The following is an 18,938-nucleotide window of genomic DNA, read 5'->3' on the forward strand; positions in this document are numbered from 1 at the left end:
TACTAGATAATATAGCTAGTTAACTTAACTAAATTAAGAAAGAACTTGATAAGGAAATTAATAGATGACTAGAGTTTATATAAGACCTAGTTAATAGTAAAAAAGAAATACTAGAGCTAAGGAAAGCCTAGTAAATATAATATAAAAAAATTAAAAAGTTATAATAATAACTAACTAACTTATAAAGCTAATAATATAGTAGTATATTATTAGTTACTAAAGAAGTTATCTAAATAATAAAACTAGGATCTTAAGAAAATATATAAAAAATAAATATTATAGAAAGATAATAGATCTACTATCTAAAAATACTAATTATTTTAATAAGCTAAAGTCTTAGGGCCTTAGTAGATAGTAGAATATAAGGAAACTTTATTTTACTTATAATTATTAATAAGTTAAAATTTCTATAGATTATAAAAAACTAGCTATATACTCTAAATATATATAATAAAATATTAGTTAACTATAAAGGTAGAGTAGTAAGTATTAAGATTATATACTTCTATATTACTATTATTAGAAAAACTAATAATATCTTTTTTAATATTATTAAGATAGTAAATTATTTTATTATATTAGAAATATTATAATTATAAATAAGGAACTTATAGATTAACTAAATAACTAATTAGTTTATTTAAAATAAGATTAAGTAAGGCTTAGAAAATAATTTAGTTTTTAAGAAGTATTAATTAGAAAAGTTATCTTTAAGTAAGCTAAAAGCTTTTAAAATAATAATCTACTTTAAAATACTTACTATAAAAGATTTAAATTACTTACTAAAAGGAAGAAAATATAAATAAGTATATATAATAAAAGCTATTATAAGTTTTAAGATTAAACTAATAGTAAATGAAATACTAAGACGGAGCAGTGCAGCCTGCCCGAAATACTATAAGAAATAAGAAAAGAAATAATTGGTTAAGTAGGTCTAGAATAGTTCCTGCAAGAAGCTGCTGCAATTCCGCCTGCAGGAATGGAATCGGACGTCGGAAATGGTTGATCAACAGAAACAGTGCTATATCACAACTACTAAGGAGGCTTCCTAATAAGGGGAAGCCAGAGATTATAAGAGTATCAAATAGAGGATACTCTTACATACAAAATAATAGAAGAATTGTCCGGAGTCACTATACAAGATGATCTATAAGAGATAATAATAATGAAGTCAATTGAAAGAAGAACTAATGACTATTATACTTAAAGAATTTGAGAAACTTATTAAAGAACTTGTTCTCTCTCCTAAGAGAGGAAGGGAAAGAAAAGAAATAACTATAGGCTATAGCTTATAGTAAGGAATAATGTTCTTCTAGCCTATTCTTCTAGTTATATGAGAATGTCCCTCTTTTTACTAATGTCTCTCTTTTTACTATTATATGCCTCCCCTTGAGTTGTTGCTCTACATGTCAAGCAAGAACTCGAAATATAAATAAAAGGAAAAATTAGGTAATAGGAAAGAAGGAAAAATAAAAAGGAAGAAGAAAGGAAATAGAAAAAGAGGGGAAAGAAGGACTTAAAAAAATGGAAATGGAATAAGTAGAAGGGGGAAGAATAAGAAGAGGAGAACTGGAAGAAAAGAAGGAAATTATTCTAGCTAGGAATTAACTTCTAGCTTTCCTAGCTTGGCTTGATTAGCTAGATAGTAGCATTTGGAATAATAGGCTAGCTGTACTGATTGGTAAAGTCTATAATAGTAGGAAATAAATTGAGCTGATAGTAGGAAATAAATGATTTTGATAATAAGAAATAGCTAAAATTAGAATAGTTAGAATTTCTATATTGTGGTTGTTAGTAGTAGTATTAAGTAGGTTAGAAATATTAGCTAGAATATCTAGAAAGATTTAGTTAGTAATATCTAAAATAGTTGGACTAGTTATATTAGTTGGAAATATTATAGTAGAATAGAAATATCTAAATAGTTAGAATAGCTATTGTGGCTATGCTGGCGGGAAACTTTGTAAAGGAGTTCTACTAAGGAATTCTAGAAGGAATAGATATAGAAGGAATTTTATAGTAAATAGTAAAGGAATTGTTAATAGAAATATTAAAGGAATTCTAGAAGGAATTTTAGAAGGAATAAAATATCTGAAGAATTGCTGGGCGAAATATTAGAAGAAATATTAGAAGACTGGGTAGCTATAATAGTATAAAATATTAAAGGAATAGCTGCTAGTAGTAGCTAGGAATTGTAGAATATTGCTGGAAATTGTAAGCTGAAGAAATAAATGTTGGAAATAGCTGAAATGGTTGCTGGAATTATACTAGAATGATTAAAGAAGCTATTTCTACTTTAGTAGTATTACTATTAGAAATAGCTAGAAGAAGGTAAAAAAGAAATAACTTTATTATTTTTAAGAATTATGAAATGAAGGAATGATTAGCTGACTTCTTTATGATATTATTGCTTACTGGAATTATAGAAGAAATGACTTTTTGAAGTTATGGAAAAGAAATAGAATAAGAAATAGAATAAGAAATAGAAAAGAGGAAAGTAGAGGAAAGGAAGATATTTAGTAAGTAGAAACTTATTGATTAATGGTTTGTAGACTTTAATAACTTCTAGGGATTAGAAGAAGTAGTGGAATTGGTAAGTGGCTCTTCTCTTTTTCTTTTTCTTAATTAGGAAGAAACCTTTACTACTTTTTCCTTTTCTTCTAATTTCTCTATATAAGAAGAATCTTTTCTAGTTCCTCTATATAGGAATAGGAAGCTACTTTTCCTATATAGTGACAGGCTAGGTGCTGGCGCCTCCCCTTAACTTAGCTGAAAAGAATGAAAATGCTAGAATAAAGGAAGATATTAGGAAGAAATGAAGAAGGCTAGGCTATAGGAAGTGTAGGAAATGTAGTAGTGGGAAATGTAGTAAGTAAGGGAAGTGTAGGAAGTGTAGTAAGTGTAGGAAGTAAAGTAAGTATAGGAAATGAAGTTAAAGAAGAATCTTTTTAGATATTATCTTTTTCTTTTTTAGAGGAAAAGTCTACTTCCTCTACTTTTTCTATGTTTACTTCTTCTATAGAAAAAAAATCTACTTCTTCTACTTTTTCTAATTCTTTTAATTCCTTAGTAGATAGAAGATCTATTTCTTCTTTAGAAAAAGAATCTACTTTTATATTATTAATAAAAAGTTAAGTATTTTTTCTTAACTAGTAAAAACTAGATAAAGATATTAGAAGAGAAGATATTAGAAGAGGTAAAGAAGGCTAAGATCTAGGGAATATAATAGTAAAAGTTATAGAAGAATCTATTTAGATATTATCTTTTTCTTTTATAGAGGAGAAATTTACTTTTTTTATTTCTTTTACTTTTACTTTTTCTATAGAAGAAAAATCTACTTTTTCTATTTCTTTTAATTCCTTAGTAGATAGAAGATCTACTTCTTCCTTAAAAAAAAAGTCTACTTCTATATTATTAGCAAAAAACTAGACCTCTCCTCTTAACTTAACTAGAATAGATAAAGAAGCTAAAAAAATTAAGGGTAGCTAGTCTATAGGAAGTATAGTAGTAGAAATTATAAAAGAGACCTAAGTAAAGTTATCTACTAGAGCTTACTTCCTCCCTCCTCCTAATTTTATAAAGGGATTAGAAGAGACTTATCTTTCTTCTTCTATTTCCTAAAAAGAGGCCTTTAAAATAAATACTTTTAGTAGACTATTTTTAAAGCTTAATAGCCCTTTAATAACTTTAATAAAAGTATCCTACTATATAATATTATAGGGGGTTATAAACTAGTTTTTAGTAGCTATCTTCTAATTCTACTATTAATATATCTAATAGCTATCTATATAGTCTACTACCTATTATTTAATATAATTAGATAATATTTATTTACTTTAACTTACTTCTACTACTTCTACTTTTATTTTTTCTATAGAAGAAGAATTAATTTTTTTAATATTAGTAAGGGACTAGATACCTCCCCTTAATTAGATAAAAATAGATAAAAAAAAAAAAAAAGAAATTAAAAAAATTAAGGGTAGCTTATCTATAGGGTATATAGTAGTAGAAGTTATAGAAGAATTTTAAGTAAAGTTATCTACTAGAGCCTACTTCCTCCCTCCTTTTAACTTTATAAAAAGCTTCTTTATTTTTATCTTAGTTACTAATATAGAAAAAATAGCTATTAGAATATATTTAGAGGCCTTTATTACTAATATCTATTTAACTAATAAAGCTACTTTAAATAAGACTAGCTAGCTAAGGACCTTAATTACTATATATTACTTATTATTAGATAATTCCTAATAATTAATTAATTTAGAAATAAGCTTTCTAAATTAAGTAAAGTTAGCTTCTAATTTCTTTTATTAAGCTAAAAAAAAACTTTAGCTAAGTTAACTTCTACTATATCTAGATTCCTTAATAATTAGGTTTAGTAATAGCTCCTAGGACCTTACTACCTTTAGAAATAGCTAATTAATAGGTTTCCTTTTAGTTAATATATTTACTTTATTTTTTAAGTATAAGTATACTAAGTTCTAATCTTCTAGCCTTTTAATATCTAGCTTAGGTATTTAGTAATTAGTTACTAATAGCTTATTTATTTATTTTTATACTTTAGAAAGTAATTAATTAATAGAAATATAATTATTTAATATATATACCTTTATTATAGGCTACTATTTTATAATATATATTTAGTTAGTTATCAATTTAATTTTAATTTCGATTTTGATTTCTAGTTCTAGCCTAGGCAACTTATTTACTATAGTAACAGTGATAACCTATAGATAAAGCTTATAGAGCCCCCTAAGCAGATCCTAGTTAGACCTCTAGATAAGATAGAGTAGTATAGCTTACTTAAAACACTATAAGAAATAAGAAAAGAAATAATTAGTTAAATAGGTCTAGAATAGTTCCTATAAAAAGCTACTATAATTCTACTTATAGGAATGGAATTAGATATTAGAAATAGTTAATTAATAGAAATAGTATTATATTATAACTACTAAGGAAGCTTCTTAATAGGGGGAAGCTAGAGATTATAAAAGTATTAAATAAAAAACACTTTTATATATAAAATAATAGAAAAATTATTTAAAGTTACTATATAAGATAATCTATAAGAAATAATAATAATAAAATTAATTAAAAGAAAAACTAATAACTATTATATTTAAAAAACTTAAGAAACTTATTAAAGAACTTATTCTCCCTCCTAAAGGAGGAAGGGAAAGAAAAGAAATAACTATAGGCTATAGCCTATAGTAAAAAATAATATTCTTCTAGCCCATCCTTCTAATCATATAAGAATATCCCCCTTTTTATTAATGTCCCTCTTTTTACTATTATAATATTATAATATATATTAAAGGAATATTAGAAATATAGTAAAGTATTTATTAAAAAATTAGATACTAGACTACTTAAATATAACTAGTAAGATTATAAAATACCTTTAAAAGAAAATATATAACTTAAGTTTATAGTTATCTATAACTTTAATAAAATATAACTCTAAACTTTAAGAAAATATATTAAAAAAATATTAAAGAAAAAATATATCTAATTATTAATATTACTAATTAGATATTCTATTTTTTTTATATTTAAAAAAAAAAATTATAAATATATATAAATTATTAATAATTAAATAATATTACTATTAAAAATTAATATTTACTATTTCTAATTTCTAAATTATAAAATAAGCTTTAAAAAATATAGTAATTTACTATTTTAAATTTAAAAAAAATATATAATTTAATCTATATTAAAGAAAGTAATAAGTAAAAAACTACTTTTAAAATATATTTAGAATATTATAAATATTTAATTATACTTTTTAGATTTACTAATACTTTTATAAGTTTTTAAATTATAATTAATTATATCTTATAAGAATATTTAGATAACTTTATAGTAGTTTATTTTAATAATATCTTTATTTACTTAAATATACTAGAAGAATATAAAAAATATATATATAAAGTTCTTTAGAAATTATAAGATATAAAATTACTAATAAAATTATTTAAATATAAGTTCTATAAATAATAAGTAGATTTCTTTAGATATATAATCTAACTAGAAAAGATCTAAATATAAAAATCTAAAATTAAAGTTATTTTAAAGTAGTTAGTACTAATTAATATTATTAAGGTTAGAGGATTTCTTAGATTTTTTAATTTCTATAGAAGATTTTTAGGAGGCTATAGTACTAATATATAAGCTCTTATAGAATTTATTAAGAAGGATAATTTATTTAAATAGGGATCTAAAGAATAAAAAGTATTCTAGAAAGCTAAATAAGCTATATATAAATAACTTATACTTTACTAAATAGACCTTTTAAAATTATTTAAGATAGAAATAGATATATTAGATTATAGCTTAGGAGTATAGCTAGGATAGTAAGATAAAAATAGAAAACTTTACTTAATAGTGTTTATATTTAAAAAACTTAGTGGACTAGAGCTATATTATATTATATTTAATAAAGAATTAATAATAATTATAGAAGTATTTAAAGAATGGAAGTATTATTTAATAGGGGCTAAGTACTTTATAATTATCTATTTTAATTATAAGAACTTTATAAGGTTTATTATAACTAAGAAATTTAATTAATAATAAGTATAGTAAGTAGAAAAGCTATTTAAATATAATTTTAAAATAATATATATTAAAGGAAAAGAAAATAGATAAGCTAATGTTTTTAGTTAATAACTAGACTACTTCTAGAAGATATTTTAGGAAGTAAATACTATTTTATACTAGGATAATAAAAGTAATTTATAATAAATTGTAACTAGTTATTAAATAGAGTAAGACTTAGAACTTTTTAAAGTAATTAGAGAGAAATAGAGAGATTATAGAATATATTACTATAAGGACTTTTTAAATTATCTTAATATAAAGAAAAAGAATAGCTTATAGTGTAGGGATAGGAGAATAATTGTTATTAGTAGTCTTATTAATTATATTTTTAAAGGGATATATAAGTTTATATTATATAACTACTTAAACTTTAAAAGAATTCTTTAGATTTTTAGAAAAAACTACTAGATAGACTAAAGTATTAAGTACTTTTAGTATTTTATTAATATATGTAAGTAATATATATAAAATAAAATATTATAATATAAGCTTTATAGACTATTATAATTAATATTAGTATTTAAAGTATTATAATAGAAGATTGTAATTGATTTTATTATTAAATTACTATTATTAAAAGATTTTATTATAAAGGTTAAATATAATAGTATTATAGTAGTAGTAGATTAACTTATAAAGTATATTTACTTTATATTTTATAATAAAGTAATAAAGGTATTATAATTTACTAAATTGTTTTTATAAATAGTAGTAGTAAATTATAATTTACTTAAAAAAATAAATTTTAATAGAGGATTAGTATTTATTTTAAAGTTTTAGTAAAGTTTATTAGATAAAATAAAAATTAATTATAAATTATCTATAGTATACTACCTAGAGATATAAAGATAAGTTAAATAAATAAACTAGATATTAGAAATATATCTAAGGTATTATATTAACTAAAAATAAGATAATTAAATATTATTATTACTTTTAGTTTAGAGAGCTTATAATATTAATATATTAGAAAATATAAAGATATTATTATTTTATATTAACTATAATATTAAACCCTAAGTAGGATTTAAATTAGTAAAAGTTAAAATTTAAGTTAAATAAACTATTTTTATAGTAGATAAAATAAAGGAATTTTATAAATAATTAGTAGAGGAATTATAATTTATCTAATAATAAATAAAATACTATATAGATTAGAAATAAGTTAAAAAACTAACTTTTAAGAGGGGAAGTAAAATCTAGTTACTATAAAAAAAACTAGGAACTAGAAATTCCTAAATTAAAATTATATAACTAAATAATAAGTTAGATTATAAGAAATTAGGACTATTTTAAGTTAAATAAAAAGTTTTAGAAGTTAACTATAAATTAGAATTACTAGAAAAAATAAAAAGATATTTAGTATTCTATATAGTACTATTTAAACTAGTATATAATAATATATTTATAGAAGAGTCTATTATAGTTAAATTTAAAGAAGATATCTAGGATATTAAGAAAATTCTTAATTTAATATATAATAATAATAGGAAGGTTAAATATTTAGTTAAGTAGAAAAATTTTAAATATACTAAAAATATTTAGGAACCTATTAAATATTTAATAGGGAGCTAGTAACTTCTTGCTATATTTTACTAGAAGAATTTGGATTTACTAAAGGATTTAAGTTTATAAAATTAGTTTTTAAATTTAAGGAAAACTAATTAATAGAATTAGAAACTTTAAAGGACTAAAGATCCTCTACTATATAAGACTCCTAGATAGAGAAATAAATACTATCCTCCTTATCTAAACCCTAAATCCCTCTTTTAAATATTTTAGAATTCCTTATTTTAATATTTTTCTTTATTTAATAAATATATACTAAGTAGCTTATTACTATTAATAATTATATTTAAAGGATAAATAATACCTCCTCTACTTTAACCTTCTTCTTTTTTAGCTTCTTCTATTCTTATAGAAAATAGGTAACTAGGAAAGTAATTAGTAACTAGGGGAACTTAGAAGAAAGTAGGAACCTATAAATGGAAATTATAAAAACTTTATTATATAATCTGCTTTAATATATATATTCTATATATTGAGAGGACTTTTTACTTATTATATATACCTTGTTGTTTTTAAAAAAATATATATATAGTATTTTAGTCTTAGTGCTTAATAACTTAATTGTGTTAGCTAAGTTTAAATAGTTATAGGAGGACTTAGAGGAAGGTTTATAGGTATAGTTAGGTATAGTAATAATTATAATATAAATATTTTTTTAAAAGAATAAGGGAAGAAACTTATAAAATAAGGAACTAATAAGTAAAAAATCTATTTATAGATCTTTAGAGATAAAGATTAAAGGAGGGGAGGTATTATATTATAACTATATATAGTTAGATAGTAAAGCTAAGTAGTTAGATCTAGTAGAAAAAGGTAAACTATAAAAGATTATAAAGATTATAAGAATATAGATTATTTATACTTATAGTAATCTACTAGTAATCTAGATTAACTAGGATTATAGTAAGCTAAAGTAATCCTAGGAAAACTTAGAAGGAAATGTCTATATAAACTGTAGGCTTTACTATATATTTAGTTTGTCTTTTAAGACTTTTTAGTAGTTAATTTAAGTATAACTATACCTTTATACTTAAATATATACTTCTTACCTATATCTTATAAATACTACTTAACTACTTTATTTTACTACTAATAGATAACTACTTTAATCCTATTATTAGTTATATCTATTTAATATTATTAATAGGCTAGTATTAAGATTATAATATATTTTATAAAAAGACTTTTATTATATATAATTATAAAATAGGTATTTTTTACTTAGTTATTATATTATAATCCTAATACTAGCTTGTGATAGTATTAGATAGATATAACTAGTAATAGGATTAAGGTAGTTATCTATTAATAGTAAAGTAAGGTAGTTAAATAGTATTTATAAGATATAGATAAGAAGTATATATTTAAGTATAGGAGTGTAGTTATATTTAAATTAACTATTAGAGAGTCTTAAAAGATAAACTAGATATATAGTAGAGCCTGTAGTTTATATAGATATTTCCCTTCTAAACTTTCTAAAATAATTAGAACTTTTCCTTAATTAATTAAAACTAATTATTTAGTAATTATTATAATTATAGAGGTAATTATTATTAATTACTTTTTATATTTCTAATTACTTTTCTTATTAGCTATTAGATAATTATATATAACTATCCTACTATTATTTTCTATTATATCTTACTACTTCTAAGCTTATATAAAAATTAACCTATAATATAATACCTTTCCTCCTTTAGTTTTTATCTTTAAAAACTTATAAATAGACTATCTACTTATTAGTTTTATCTTTTATAGATTTCTATTCTTTCTTTTTTATAATATTATTATTTTAATTATATTAAATAATAAAAACTTATTTACTTTTTATCTCTATACTTTATATTTTACTAATATTATTAATAAAATTAGTTTTAATATAATACCTTATTTCTTCTATATTTAGTAGTTCTTTACTTATAAAATAGTAGAAAGTACTTTTTATTATAGTAAATATATTTATTTAGGTTACTTATATAATACTATAGGTGCTCCTATAGGTATAAATTAGTTTCTTTATAGTTTTTATATTCTCTATCTTCTTACTTCTAACTTTTTATAGTATTATATTTTATTTTGGAGAAGTATTACCTAGAATAGGAAGAAGAGGAAGCTAAATAGTCCTTAGTTAAATATTAATAGAGAGCTAGTAAGGCCCTTACTTATTTATTATATATTTAAAAGTAAAAGAAAATATTATTTTAGAAGGGAATAGAAATAGTAAAAAGGGGGCTATAGTTTTTAAATAAATTAGAGAAGGTAGAGTATTAGGAATCTAAGGTAGTTATTACTACCTAGGTTATTAGTATTATAAATATAATTAATTAAAATTTAATAGTACTAGATCTATTATTAATAGATCTTAAAGCTTTTCTAGGTTTTTCTAGTAGAATATAATAAGAAGTTATTAGCTCCTTATTAAATATTTAATAAGTTCCTAAATATTTTTACTATATTTAAAGTTTTTCTATTTAATTAAATATTTAACTTTCCTATTATTATTATTTATTAAATTAAAGATTTTCTTAATATCCTAAATATCTTTTTTAAACTTAACTATAATAAATTCTTCTATAAGTATATTATTATATACTAATTTAAATAATACTATATAAAAAATTAGATATCTTTTTATTCTTTTTAATAGTTCTAGTTTATAATTAACTTCTAAAACTTTTTATTTAACTAAAAATAATCTTAATTTCTTATAGTCTAGCTTATTACTTAATTATATAATTTTAATTTATAGGTCTTTAATACTTAATTTCTTCTATAGTAACTAGACCTTACTTTCCTTTTTAAAGGTTAGTTTTTTAATTTATTTCTAGTCTATATAGTATTTTATTTATTATTAAATAAACTATAGTTCTTCTACTAGCTATTTATAGAGTTCCTTTATTTTATTTACTATAAAGATAGCTTATTTAGCCTAGGTCTTAATCCCTACTAGTTTAAATCCTACCTAAAGTTTAATCTTATAGTTAGTATAAAATAATAATATTTTTATACTTTCTAATATATTAATATTATAAGCTCTTTAGGCTAAGAGTAATAATAATACCTAGTTATTTTATTTTTAATTAATATAGTATTTTAAATATATCTTTAATATTTAATTTATTTATTTAATTTATCTTTATATTTTTAGGTAATATATTATTAAGAGTTTATAGTTAATCCTTATTTTATCTATTAAACTCTACTAAAATTTTAAAATAAATACTAGTTCTCTATTAAAGTTAATTTCTTTTAGTAAATTATAGTTTACTATTATTATTTATAAAAATAGTTTAATAAACTATAGGGCTTTTATTACTTTATTATAGGGTATAAAGTAAATATACTTTATAAATTAATCTATTACTATTATAATACTATTATATATAACTTTTATAATAAGGTCTTCTAATAATAGTAGTTTAATAATAAAGTTTATAATAATCTTTTACTATAATACTTTAAGTACTAGTATTAGCTTTAGCTTTTTATATAGTTTATACTTTATTACTTTATTTTTAGTATAGTATATATACTATTTAAGGATATTTTCTATTTCTATAGAGTTTAGATTATAAAAATAGAATTATTTAAAAATTTATTATATTTATTTTAGATTAGGGTATTTATATAATAGGGATTTATAAATCCTTTTAAAGATATCTTTAGCTAGTTATCTAAATATAATAATCTTTTTATTATATTTCTATATTCTATATTTTTTTTAGTATCTAGGTAGTTAATAAGCAATTTTTAGTATTTTAAGTCTAGACTTTAATAATAATCTTTAATCTTTTATAGTAGTTCTAGTTCTACTTTAACTTTATAAGTAGCTACTACCTATTATAAACTTCCTTCTTTATTATAATATAATATAGTCTATACTTTTTTTAATATCTTTTAAAAATAATTAGACCTTTAGCTAAATATATTAACTTAGCTATTTTCCTTTCCTTTAATATATACTATTTTAAAATCATATTTTAATAATTTTTTAATTTAATATACTTATTATTAGTTAAGTTTCTTAGTTATTATAAACCCTATAAGGTTTTTATAATTAAAGTAGACTATAATAAAGTACTTAGTACTTATTAAATAATACCTCTATTCTTTAAATACTTTAATAATAGCTATTAATTCTTTATTAAATATAGTATAGTATAATTCTAGTCTACTAAGCTTTTTTAATATAAATACTATTAAGTAAAGTTTTCTATTTTTATCTTATTATCCTAGTTATATTCCTAAACTATAATCTAATATATCTATTTCTACCTTAAATAGTTTTAAGAGGTCTACTTAATAAAATATAGATTATTTATATATAGCTTACTTAGCTTTCTAAAATACCTTCTATTCTTTAAATCCCTATTTAAATAAATTATCTTTTTTAATAAGTTTTATAAAAGCTTATATATTAGTACTATAGCCTCTTAAAAATTTCTTATAAAAGTTAAGGAATTTAAGAAATCTTTTAATTTTAGTAATATTAATTAATATTAGTTATTTTAAAATAATTTTAACTTTAGATTTTTATATTTAGATTTTTTTTAATTAAATTATATATCTAAAGAAATCTACTTATTATTTATAAAACTTATATTTAAATAATTTTACTAGTAGCTTTATTTTTTATAATTTCTAGAGGACTTTATATATATATTTTTTATATTTTTCTAATATATTAAAGTAGATAAAGATATTATTAAAGTAAACTATTATAAAGTTATCTAGATATTTTTATAAAATATAGTTAATTATTATCTAGAAGCTTATAGGGATATTAGTAAGTTTAAAAAGTATAATTAAATACTTATAGTATTTTAGATATATCTTAAAAGTAGTTTTTTGCTTATTACTTTCTTTAATATAGATTAAATTATATACTTTCTTTAAATCTAATATTATAAACTATTAAGCTCCTTAAAGCTTATCTTATAATTTAGAAATTAAAGGTAATAGATATTAGTTTTTAATAATAATATTATTTAATTACTAATAGTTTATATATATCTATAATTTATTATTTTTCTTTAATATAAAAAGGATAAGGTATCTAACTAGTAATATTAATAGTTAAATATATCCTTTCTTTAATATTTCTTTAATATATTTTTTTAAAGTTTAAAGTTATTTTTTATTAAGATTATAAATAAATATAAATTTAGGTTATATACTTTTTTTTAAAAATATCTTATAATCTTATTAGCTATATTCTAATAGTTTAATATTAAGTTCTTTAGTAAAGACTTTACTATATTTCTAATATTCTTTTAGTATATATTATAGTATTTTATTAGCTATTAGTTTTATTTTAAAGTTTATAATAGCTCTTATTATATATACTTATTTATATTTTCTTCCTTTTAATAGGTAATTTAAATTTTTTATAATAAGTACTTTAAAATAGATTATTATTTTAAAAGCTCTTAGCTTATTTAAAGATAACTCTTTTAGTTAATACTTTTTAAAAGCTAAGTTATTTCCTAAGCCTTACTTAATTTTATCCTAAATAAGCTAATTAGTTACCTAATTAATCTATAGGTTCCTTATTTATAGCTATAGTATTCCTAGTATAATAGAATAGTTTACTATCCTAGTAATATTAAAAGAGATATTATTATTCTTTCTAGTAATAATAACATAGAAGTATATAGTCTTAATACTTACTACTCTACCTTTATAGTTAACTAGTATCTTATTATATATATTTAGAATATATAGCTAGTTCTTTATAATCTATAGGAATTTTAACTTATTAATAATTATAGGTAAAATAAAGTTTTCTTATATTCTACTATCTATTAGGGCTATAAAACTTTAGTTTACTAAGGTAACTAGTACTTTTAAATAATAGATCTATTATCTTTCTATAATATTTATTTTATATATATCCCCTTAAGATCTTAGTTTTATTATCTAGGTAATTTTTTTTAGTAATTAAAGGTATATTACTATATTATTATTTCTATAAGTTATCTAGCTATTACTATAGTTTTTTAACTTTCTTATATTATATTTACTAAGCTTTTCTTAGCTCTAGTACTTCCTTTCTACTATTAATTAGGTCTTATATAAACTCTAATTAATAGTTAATTTCTTTATTAAGTTCTTTTTTAAGCTAGTTAAGCTAGCTAGCTATATTTTTAGGTAATTATACTCTAGGTCTTAACTTAAAGTCTTCTAAAGTTTATAAGTAATAAGCCTATTATTTAATAGTGCTCTATAAGTCTAGTAAATATTATATTACTTTTTACTCTAGTTATTTTAGGTCTAGTTCTTCTTTTATTTACTCTAAAATTTATTAAAATACTTCTTTTTCTAGGTTTTTAATAATCTTCCTAAAGGTCTTCCTTTCTTCTTCCTCCTCGAGGGCTATATAGTAGCTAATTAATAAAATAGTAAACTATTTTTCTTATTTTAAGTTCACTTATTTCTTTCTATTAAGTTTAACCTATTCTTTTAAGTTATTAATCTATTACTAGAACCTTTATTCTTTCTCTTAGATAAGTTAATAGAGCTTAAATAGTTCTATTTTAATAATATCTTTAAATTCTATAACCTTTCCCCTAGTAATAGTCCTAGTATCTTAAATACTATTAATTTTTTTATTAAACTTTATAAAAAATTTTTTATTAAAACCAATCTATTTTTCTAAATTATTAATTTACTATTAAAACTCTACTTATAGGTTTTTACTATAGAGGGTTTTTTTAAATTACTTAACTTAGAAGTCAGTAGTTTATAGGAATCTATATAATTAGTTAACTTACTTTTATAAGTTAATTAAGTTACTTTCTATATTTATATTTTATTCTATTTATATAGAGCTCCTCTAACTTCTATTTCTTTAAATTCTCTTCTATACTTACTTACCTTATTCCTTAACTTTCACCTATTACTACTCTCTTTATTATTATACTTATTATAGGTAGTCTTCCTAGCCTTTATAGTAGAGCTAGTAGTCTACTAGTAGCTCTAAAGTATTTTTAAGGTTTTCTAACTTAGGTTTACTTATATTAATTTATTAAATTAGTATATTATATAAAATATCTTCCCTTTATTTCTTTACTATTTTCTCCATTTTTAACTTATATATACTCTAATAAAGTAATACTAGTATCTAATAATAGTATTAGTAGGCTTTCTTATAGTATTACTTATAAGATAAGTCTTCTATCTTTAAAATTTTAAATATACCTAATATTTCCTTTTAGGTTTCTTTAATATATACTTTAATCTCTAGGATTTTAATAATTTTTTCTTATTATATTATATTAAAAATTTAGGGTTTTTTAAAGTACTATCTTATTCTATCTTTTTTACTTTTATAAGTTATATAGTTATTATTATAGTATATAGTCTATAATAGAAACTTATAGTCTACTAAGTTAGTTTTAAATTACCTTATCTTTTTTTCTAGTACTAGTTTAAATCTAGGTTTCTTTTTATTAGGCTTTTTATATTTAGGTTTAGGTTTATATTATATTTAATATTTTTATATAATATACTTATAATATCTATATTTATAATATTTACTAATCTTATTCTTAAGTAATTTAAAAATAATTTTCTTATTATTAACTTCTAATTTTATAAATTTTAAATAAATTTTTTATAAAATATTATTATTATTTTTTTTCTATTTTATATTAGTAAAGGTTTAAGATTTATAGACTTTTATTATAATATTTTATTTATATTTCTATTATTACTTTTTATAAAGTTAATTATTAATCTTAATAATAATTTTTATATATTTAATTAGTTATATTAGTTTTTTAAACTTATAGAGCTTATTTTTAACTTTCTTTTTAAGCTTATTATAGAAGTAGTTTATTAAGGGATTATCTTCTTAGTTAAGGTATATAGTAATCTATTTAAACTTAGTAGTATATTTAGCTATAAATTCTTTTTAAAATAACTTTTTAAGTTATTAAATTATAGCTTACTATTTATTAGATTTTCTAAAAGCTCTTTTAAAATTATCTTTAAAGATCTTATAGTTTTTAAAGATTTTAATAATCTTAGCTTATTAATTAATCTTATTATTTTCTAAATAATCTTAGAAAATTAGTTTAAATTAAGTAAATATATTACCTATAAAATACTAAGCTATAATAGTAACTTTATTAACTTTAATATAAAACTAGTTTCTATAGTATTATAAAAAAGTTTTTATCTAAATTAGAAACCTTTATAGTTTTTATTAGTTCCCTTTATACTTTTCTAGTATAGTAATCTTAAATTTAGGTATTATAAATATAATAAGTATAGGGGAAGTATTACTTCCCCTAGCTATAATATTAGTATTTAATTATTAGATTATTTATTTTAGCTAAATAATCTACTATTTAATTTAAATATTAATATTTTATTATTAAGTAGTAAAGTCTTTAATATCTTTTAATTTAATTTATTATTTATATATATTATTTTAAAGTTTTTTAATAAATATAATATAACTACTTTCTTTTTTATTACTAAAGTTATCTTTAGCTTTAGTAATAAGAACCTTAACTCCTCCTATCTTAATCTTATTATCTAACTTAATAAAAGTTTCCTTTTTTATAAATATTATAATTTTTAGATATTAATATTATTTAATAAAGTTACTTACTAAATAAAAGTAATTAATATATTATAATCTTAATACTAGCTTATAATAATATTAAGCAAATATAACTAATAATAAAATTAAAATAGTTATCTATTAGTAGTAAAGTAAAGTAATTAAGTAGTATTTATAAAATATAAGTAAGAAGTATATATTTAAATATAGGGGTATAGTTATATTTAAATTAACTACTAGAGAGTCTTAAAAGATAAACTAGATATATAGTAGAGCTTGTAGTTTATATAAACATTTCCCTTCTAAGCTTTCTAAAGTAATTAGAACTTTTCCTTAACTGATTAGAACTAATTATTTAGTAATTGCTATGATTATAGGGGTGATCGCCGCTGATTACTTTCTATATCTCTAATCGCTTTTCTTATCAGCTATTGGACAGCTGCATATAGCTGTCCTACTATTGTTTTCTGCTGTGTCTTACTGCTTCTGGGCCTGCATAAAGGTCGGCCCATGACATATTGCAGTTAAATATTATATTCTACTGGGCTTAGTTAATAGTATTACAATCAGATATAGATATTAAACTTTAGTAAAATTAGAACTACAATCTAGGTAGCTATACTATATTAATATTAATAAAATTAAATATATTTTCTTAATTATTAAGAGAGATTCTTTTATTTCTATTTAGAATCTAAAAAATAAGCTAATCTTATTTATATAAATACTATTCTAATATTATATCTTTAATAATATAGTATTATATATAAAGTAGTATTCTAATAATTAAAATTAATAAAAGAATATATCTAGAAGAGGCTAGCCTTTATAAAGAAGTATATAGGTAAAGGAATATTATAGTAGAAGAGGGTTATCTTTAGTAATAAGATTATAATTATATATAATTAAAAGTAATATTAAAAATAGGTTTTCTATAAATATATTAATTATATTCTAACTTAAAAACTAATACTAACTAATTTAAAATAAAAAAAATAACTAGAGAAATTAGTAGTCTAGCTAAAGAGTAAGCTAATAAGGTATTTATTGATATTCTAGGCTATATTTTTATTTTACAATTGTACTATACTAATAGAATATTAGGGAGACCCTAATTCTCTATATAGAGGGGTTACTAGGTAAGTTATCTATAATTTCCTTAAAGAGATACTTCTAATAATATATAAGCCTAGTAGTATTTTTATTTAAGATAATATTTCTATATATATAGCCCAAATAGTCCAAGATTAGTTAGTTCTGTAGGCTGAAGAGAATAGAGTGGAACTGATTGATTAGTTACTATATTTACCTGATCTTAACCCTATCGAAAACTTATAGAAGGTGTTTAAAGAACGTGTTTATAAGCTTTAGCTGGACTTAGTAGATATACTAAAGAACTATAAAAGTCTCTAGGTACTAAGAATAATTGTGGTGGAGGTATAGAAAGACATCGAAGTTAAGATGTTGAGACGGAGCAGTGCAGCCTGCCCGCAACACCACAAGAAACAAGAAGAAACAGTAGGTCAAAATGGGTCTAGAATGGTTCCCGCAAGAAGTGCTGCAGTTCTTCTGGCAGGAATGGAAATGGACGTCGGAAATGGTTGATCAACGGAAATAGGGCCGCATCACAACCAAAGGAGGCTTCCGAATAGGGGGGGAAGCCAAAGATCATGAGAGTGTCAAATAGGGGACACTCAAGCACACAAAACAATAGAAGAACTGTCTGGAGTCACCATACAAGATGATCCATAAGAACTGATAATAACCAAGTCAATTCAAAGAAGAACTAACGACTGGAATAACTGAAGAACTTGAAAAACTTGTTCTTCCTCCTCCCGGGAGGAAGGGAAAGAAAAGAAATAACTATGGCCCTGGGCCACGGCAAGGAATAAAATTCTTCCGCCCCCATTCTCGCGGAATCTTGAGAACGTCCCCCTTTTCACCAATATCCCCCTTTTCACCGTCACAATGTTATAGAAGCTAGTAGGTGGGATGAAAAAACAGCTGGAAGCTGTAATTAAAGTAAAAGGGTAGTATATAAAGTACTGATTTAGTAGATCTTTTTGAAATTACATTTTGACATTTCCTATATACCTCTATAATATTTTATAATATTTTTATATATAAAAATAGTTAAGATATAGTTATTTAAAGTTGGAGAGTGACTTTAAAGTTGTTGAAGGGAAACATAAAGCGG

This window comes from Scedosporium apiospermum (genome assembly GCF_000732125.1).
Source record: "Scedosporium apiospermum strain IHEM 14462 chromosome Unknown SEQ_SAPIO_0108, whole genome shotgun sequence".
Taxonomy (NCBI): Eukaryota; Fungi; Ascomycota; class Sordariomycetes; order Microascales; family Microascaceae; genus Scedosporium; species Scedosporium apiospermum.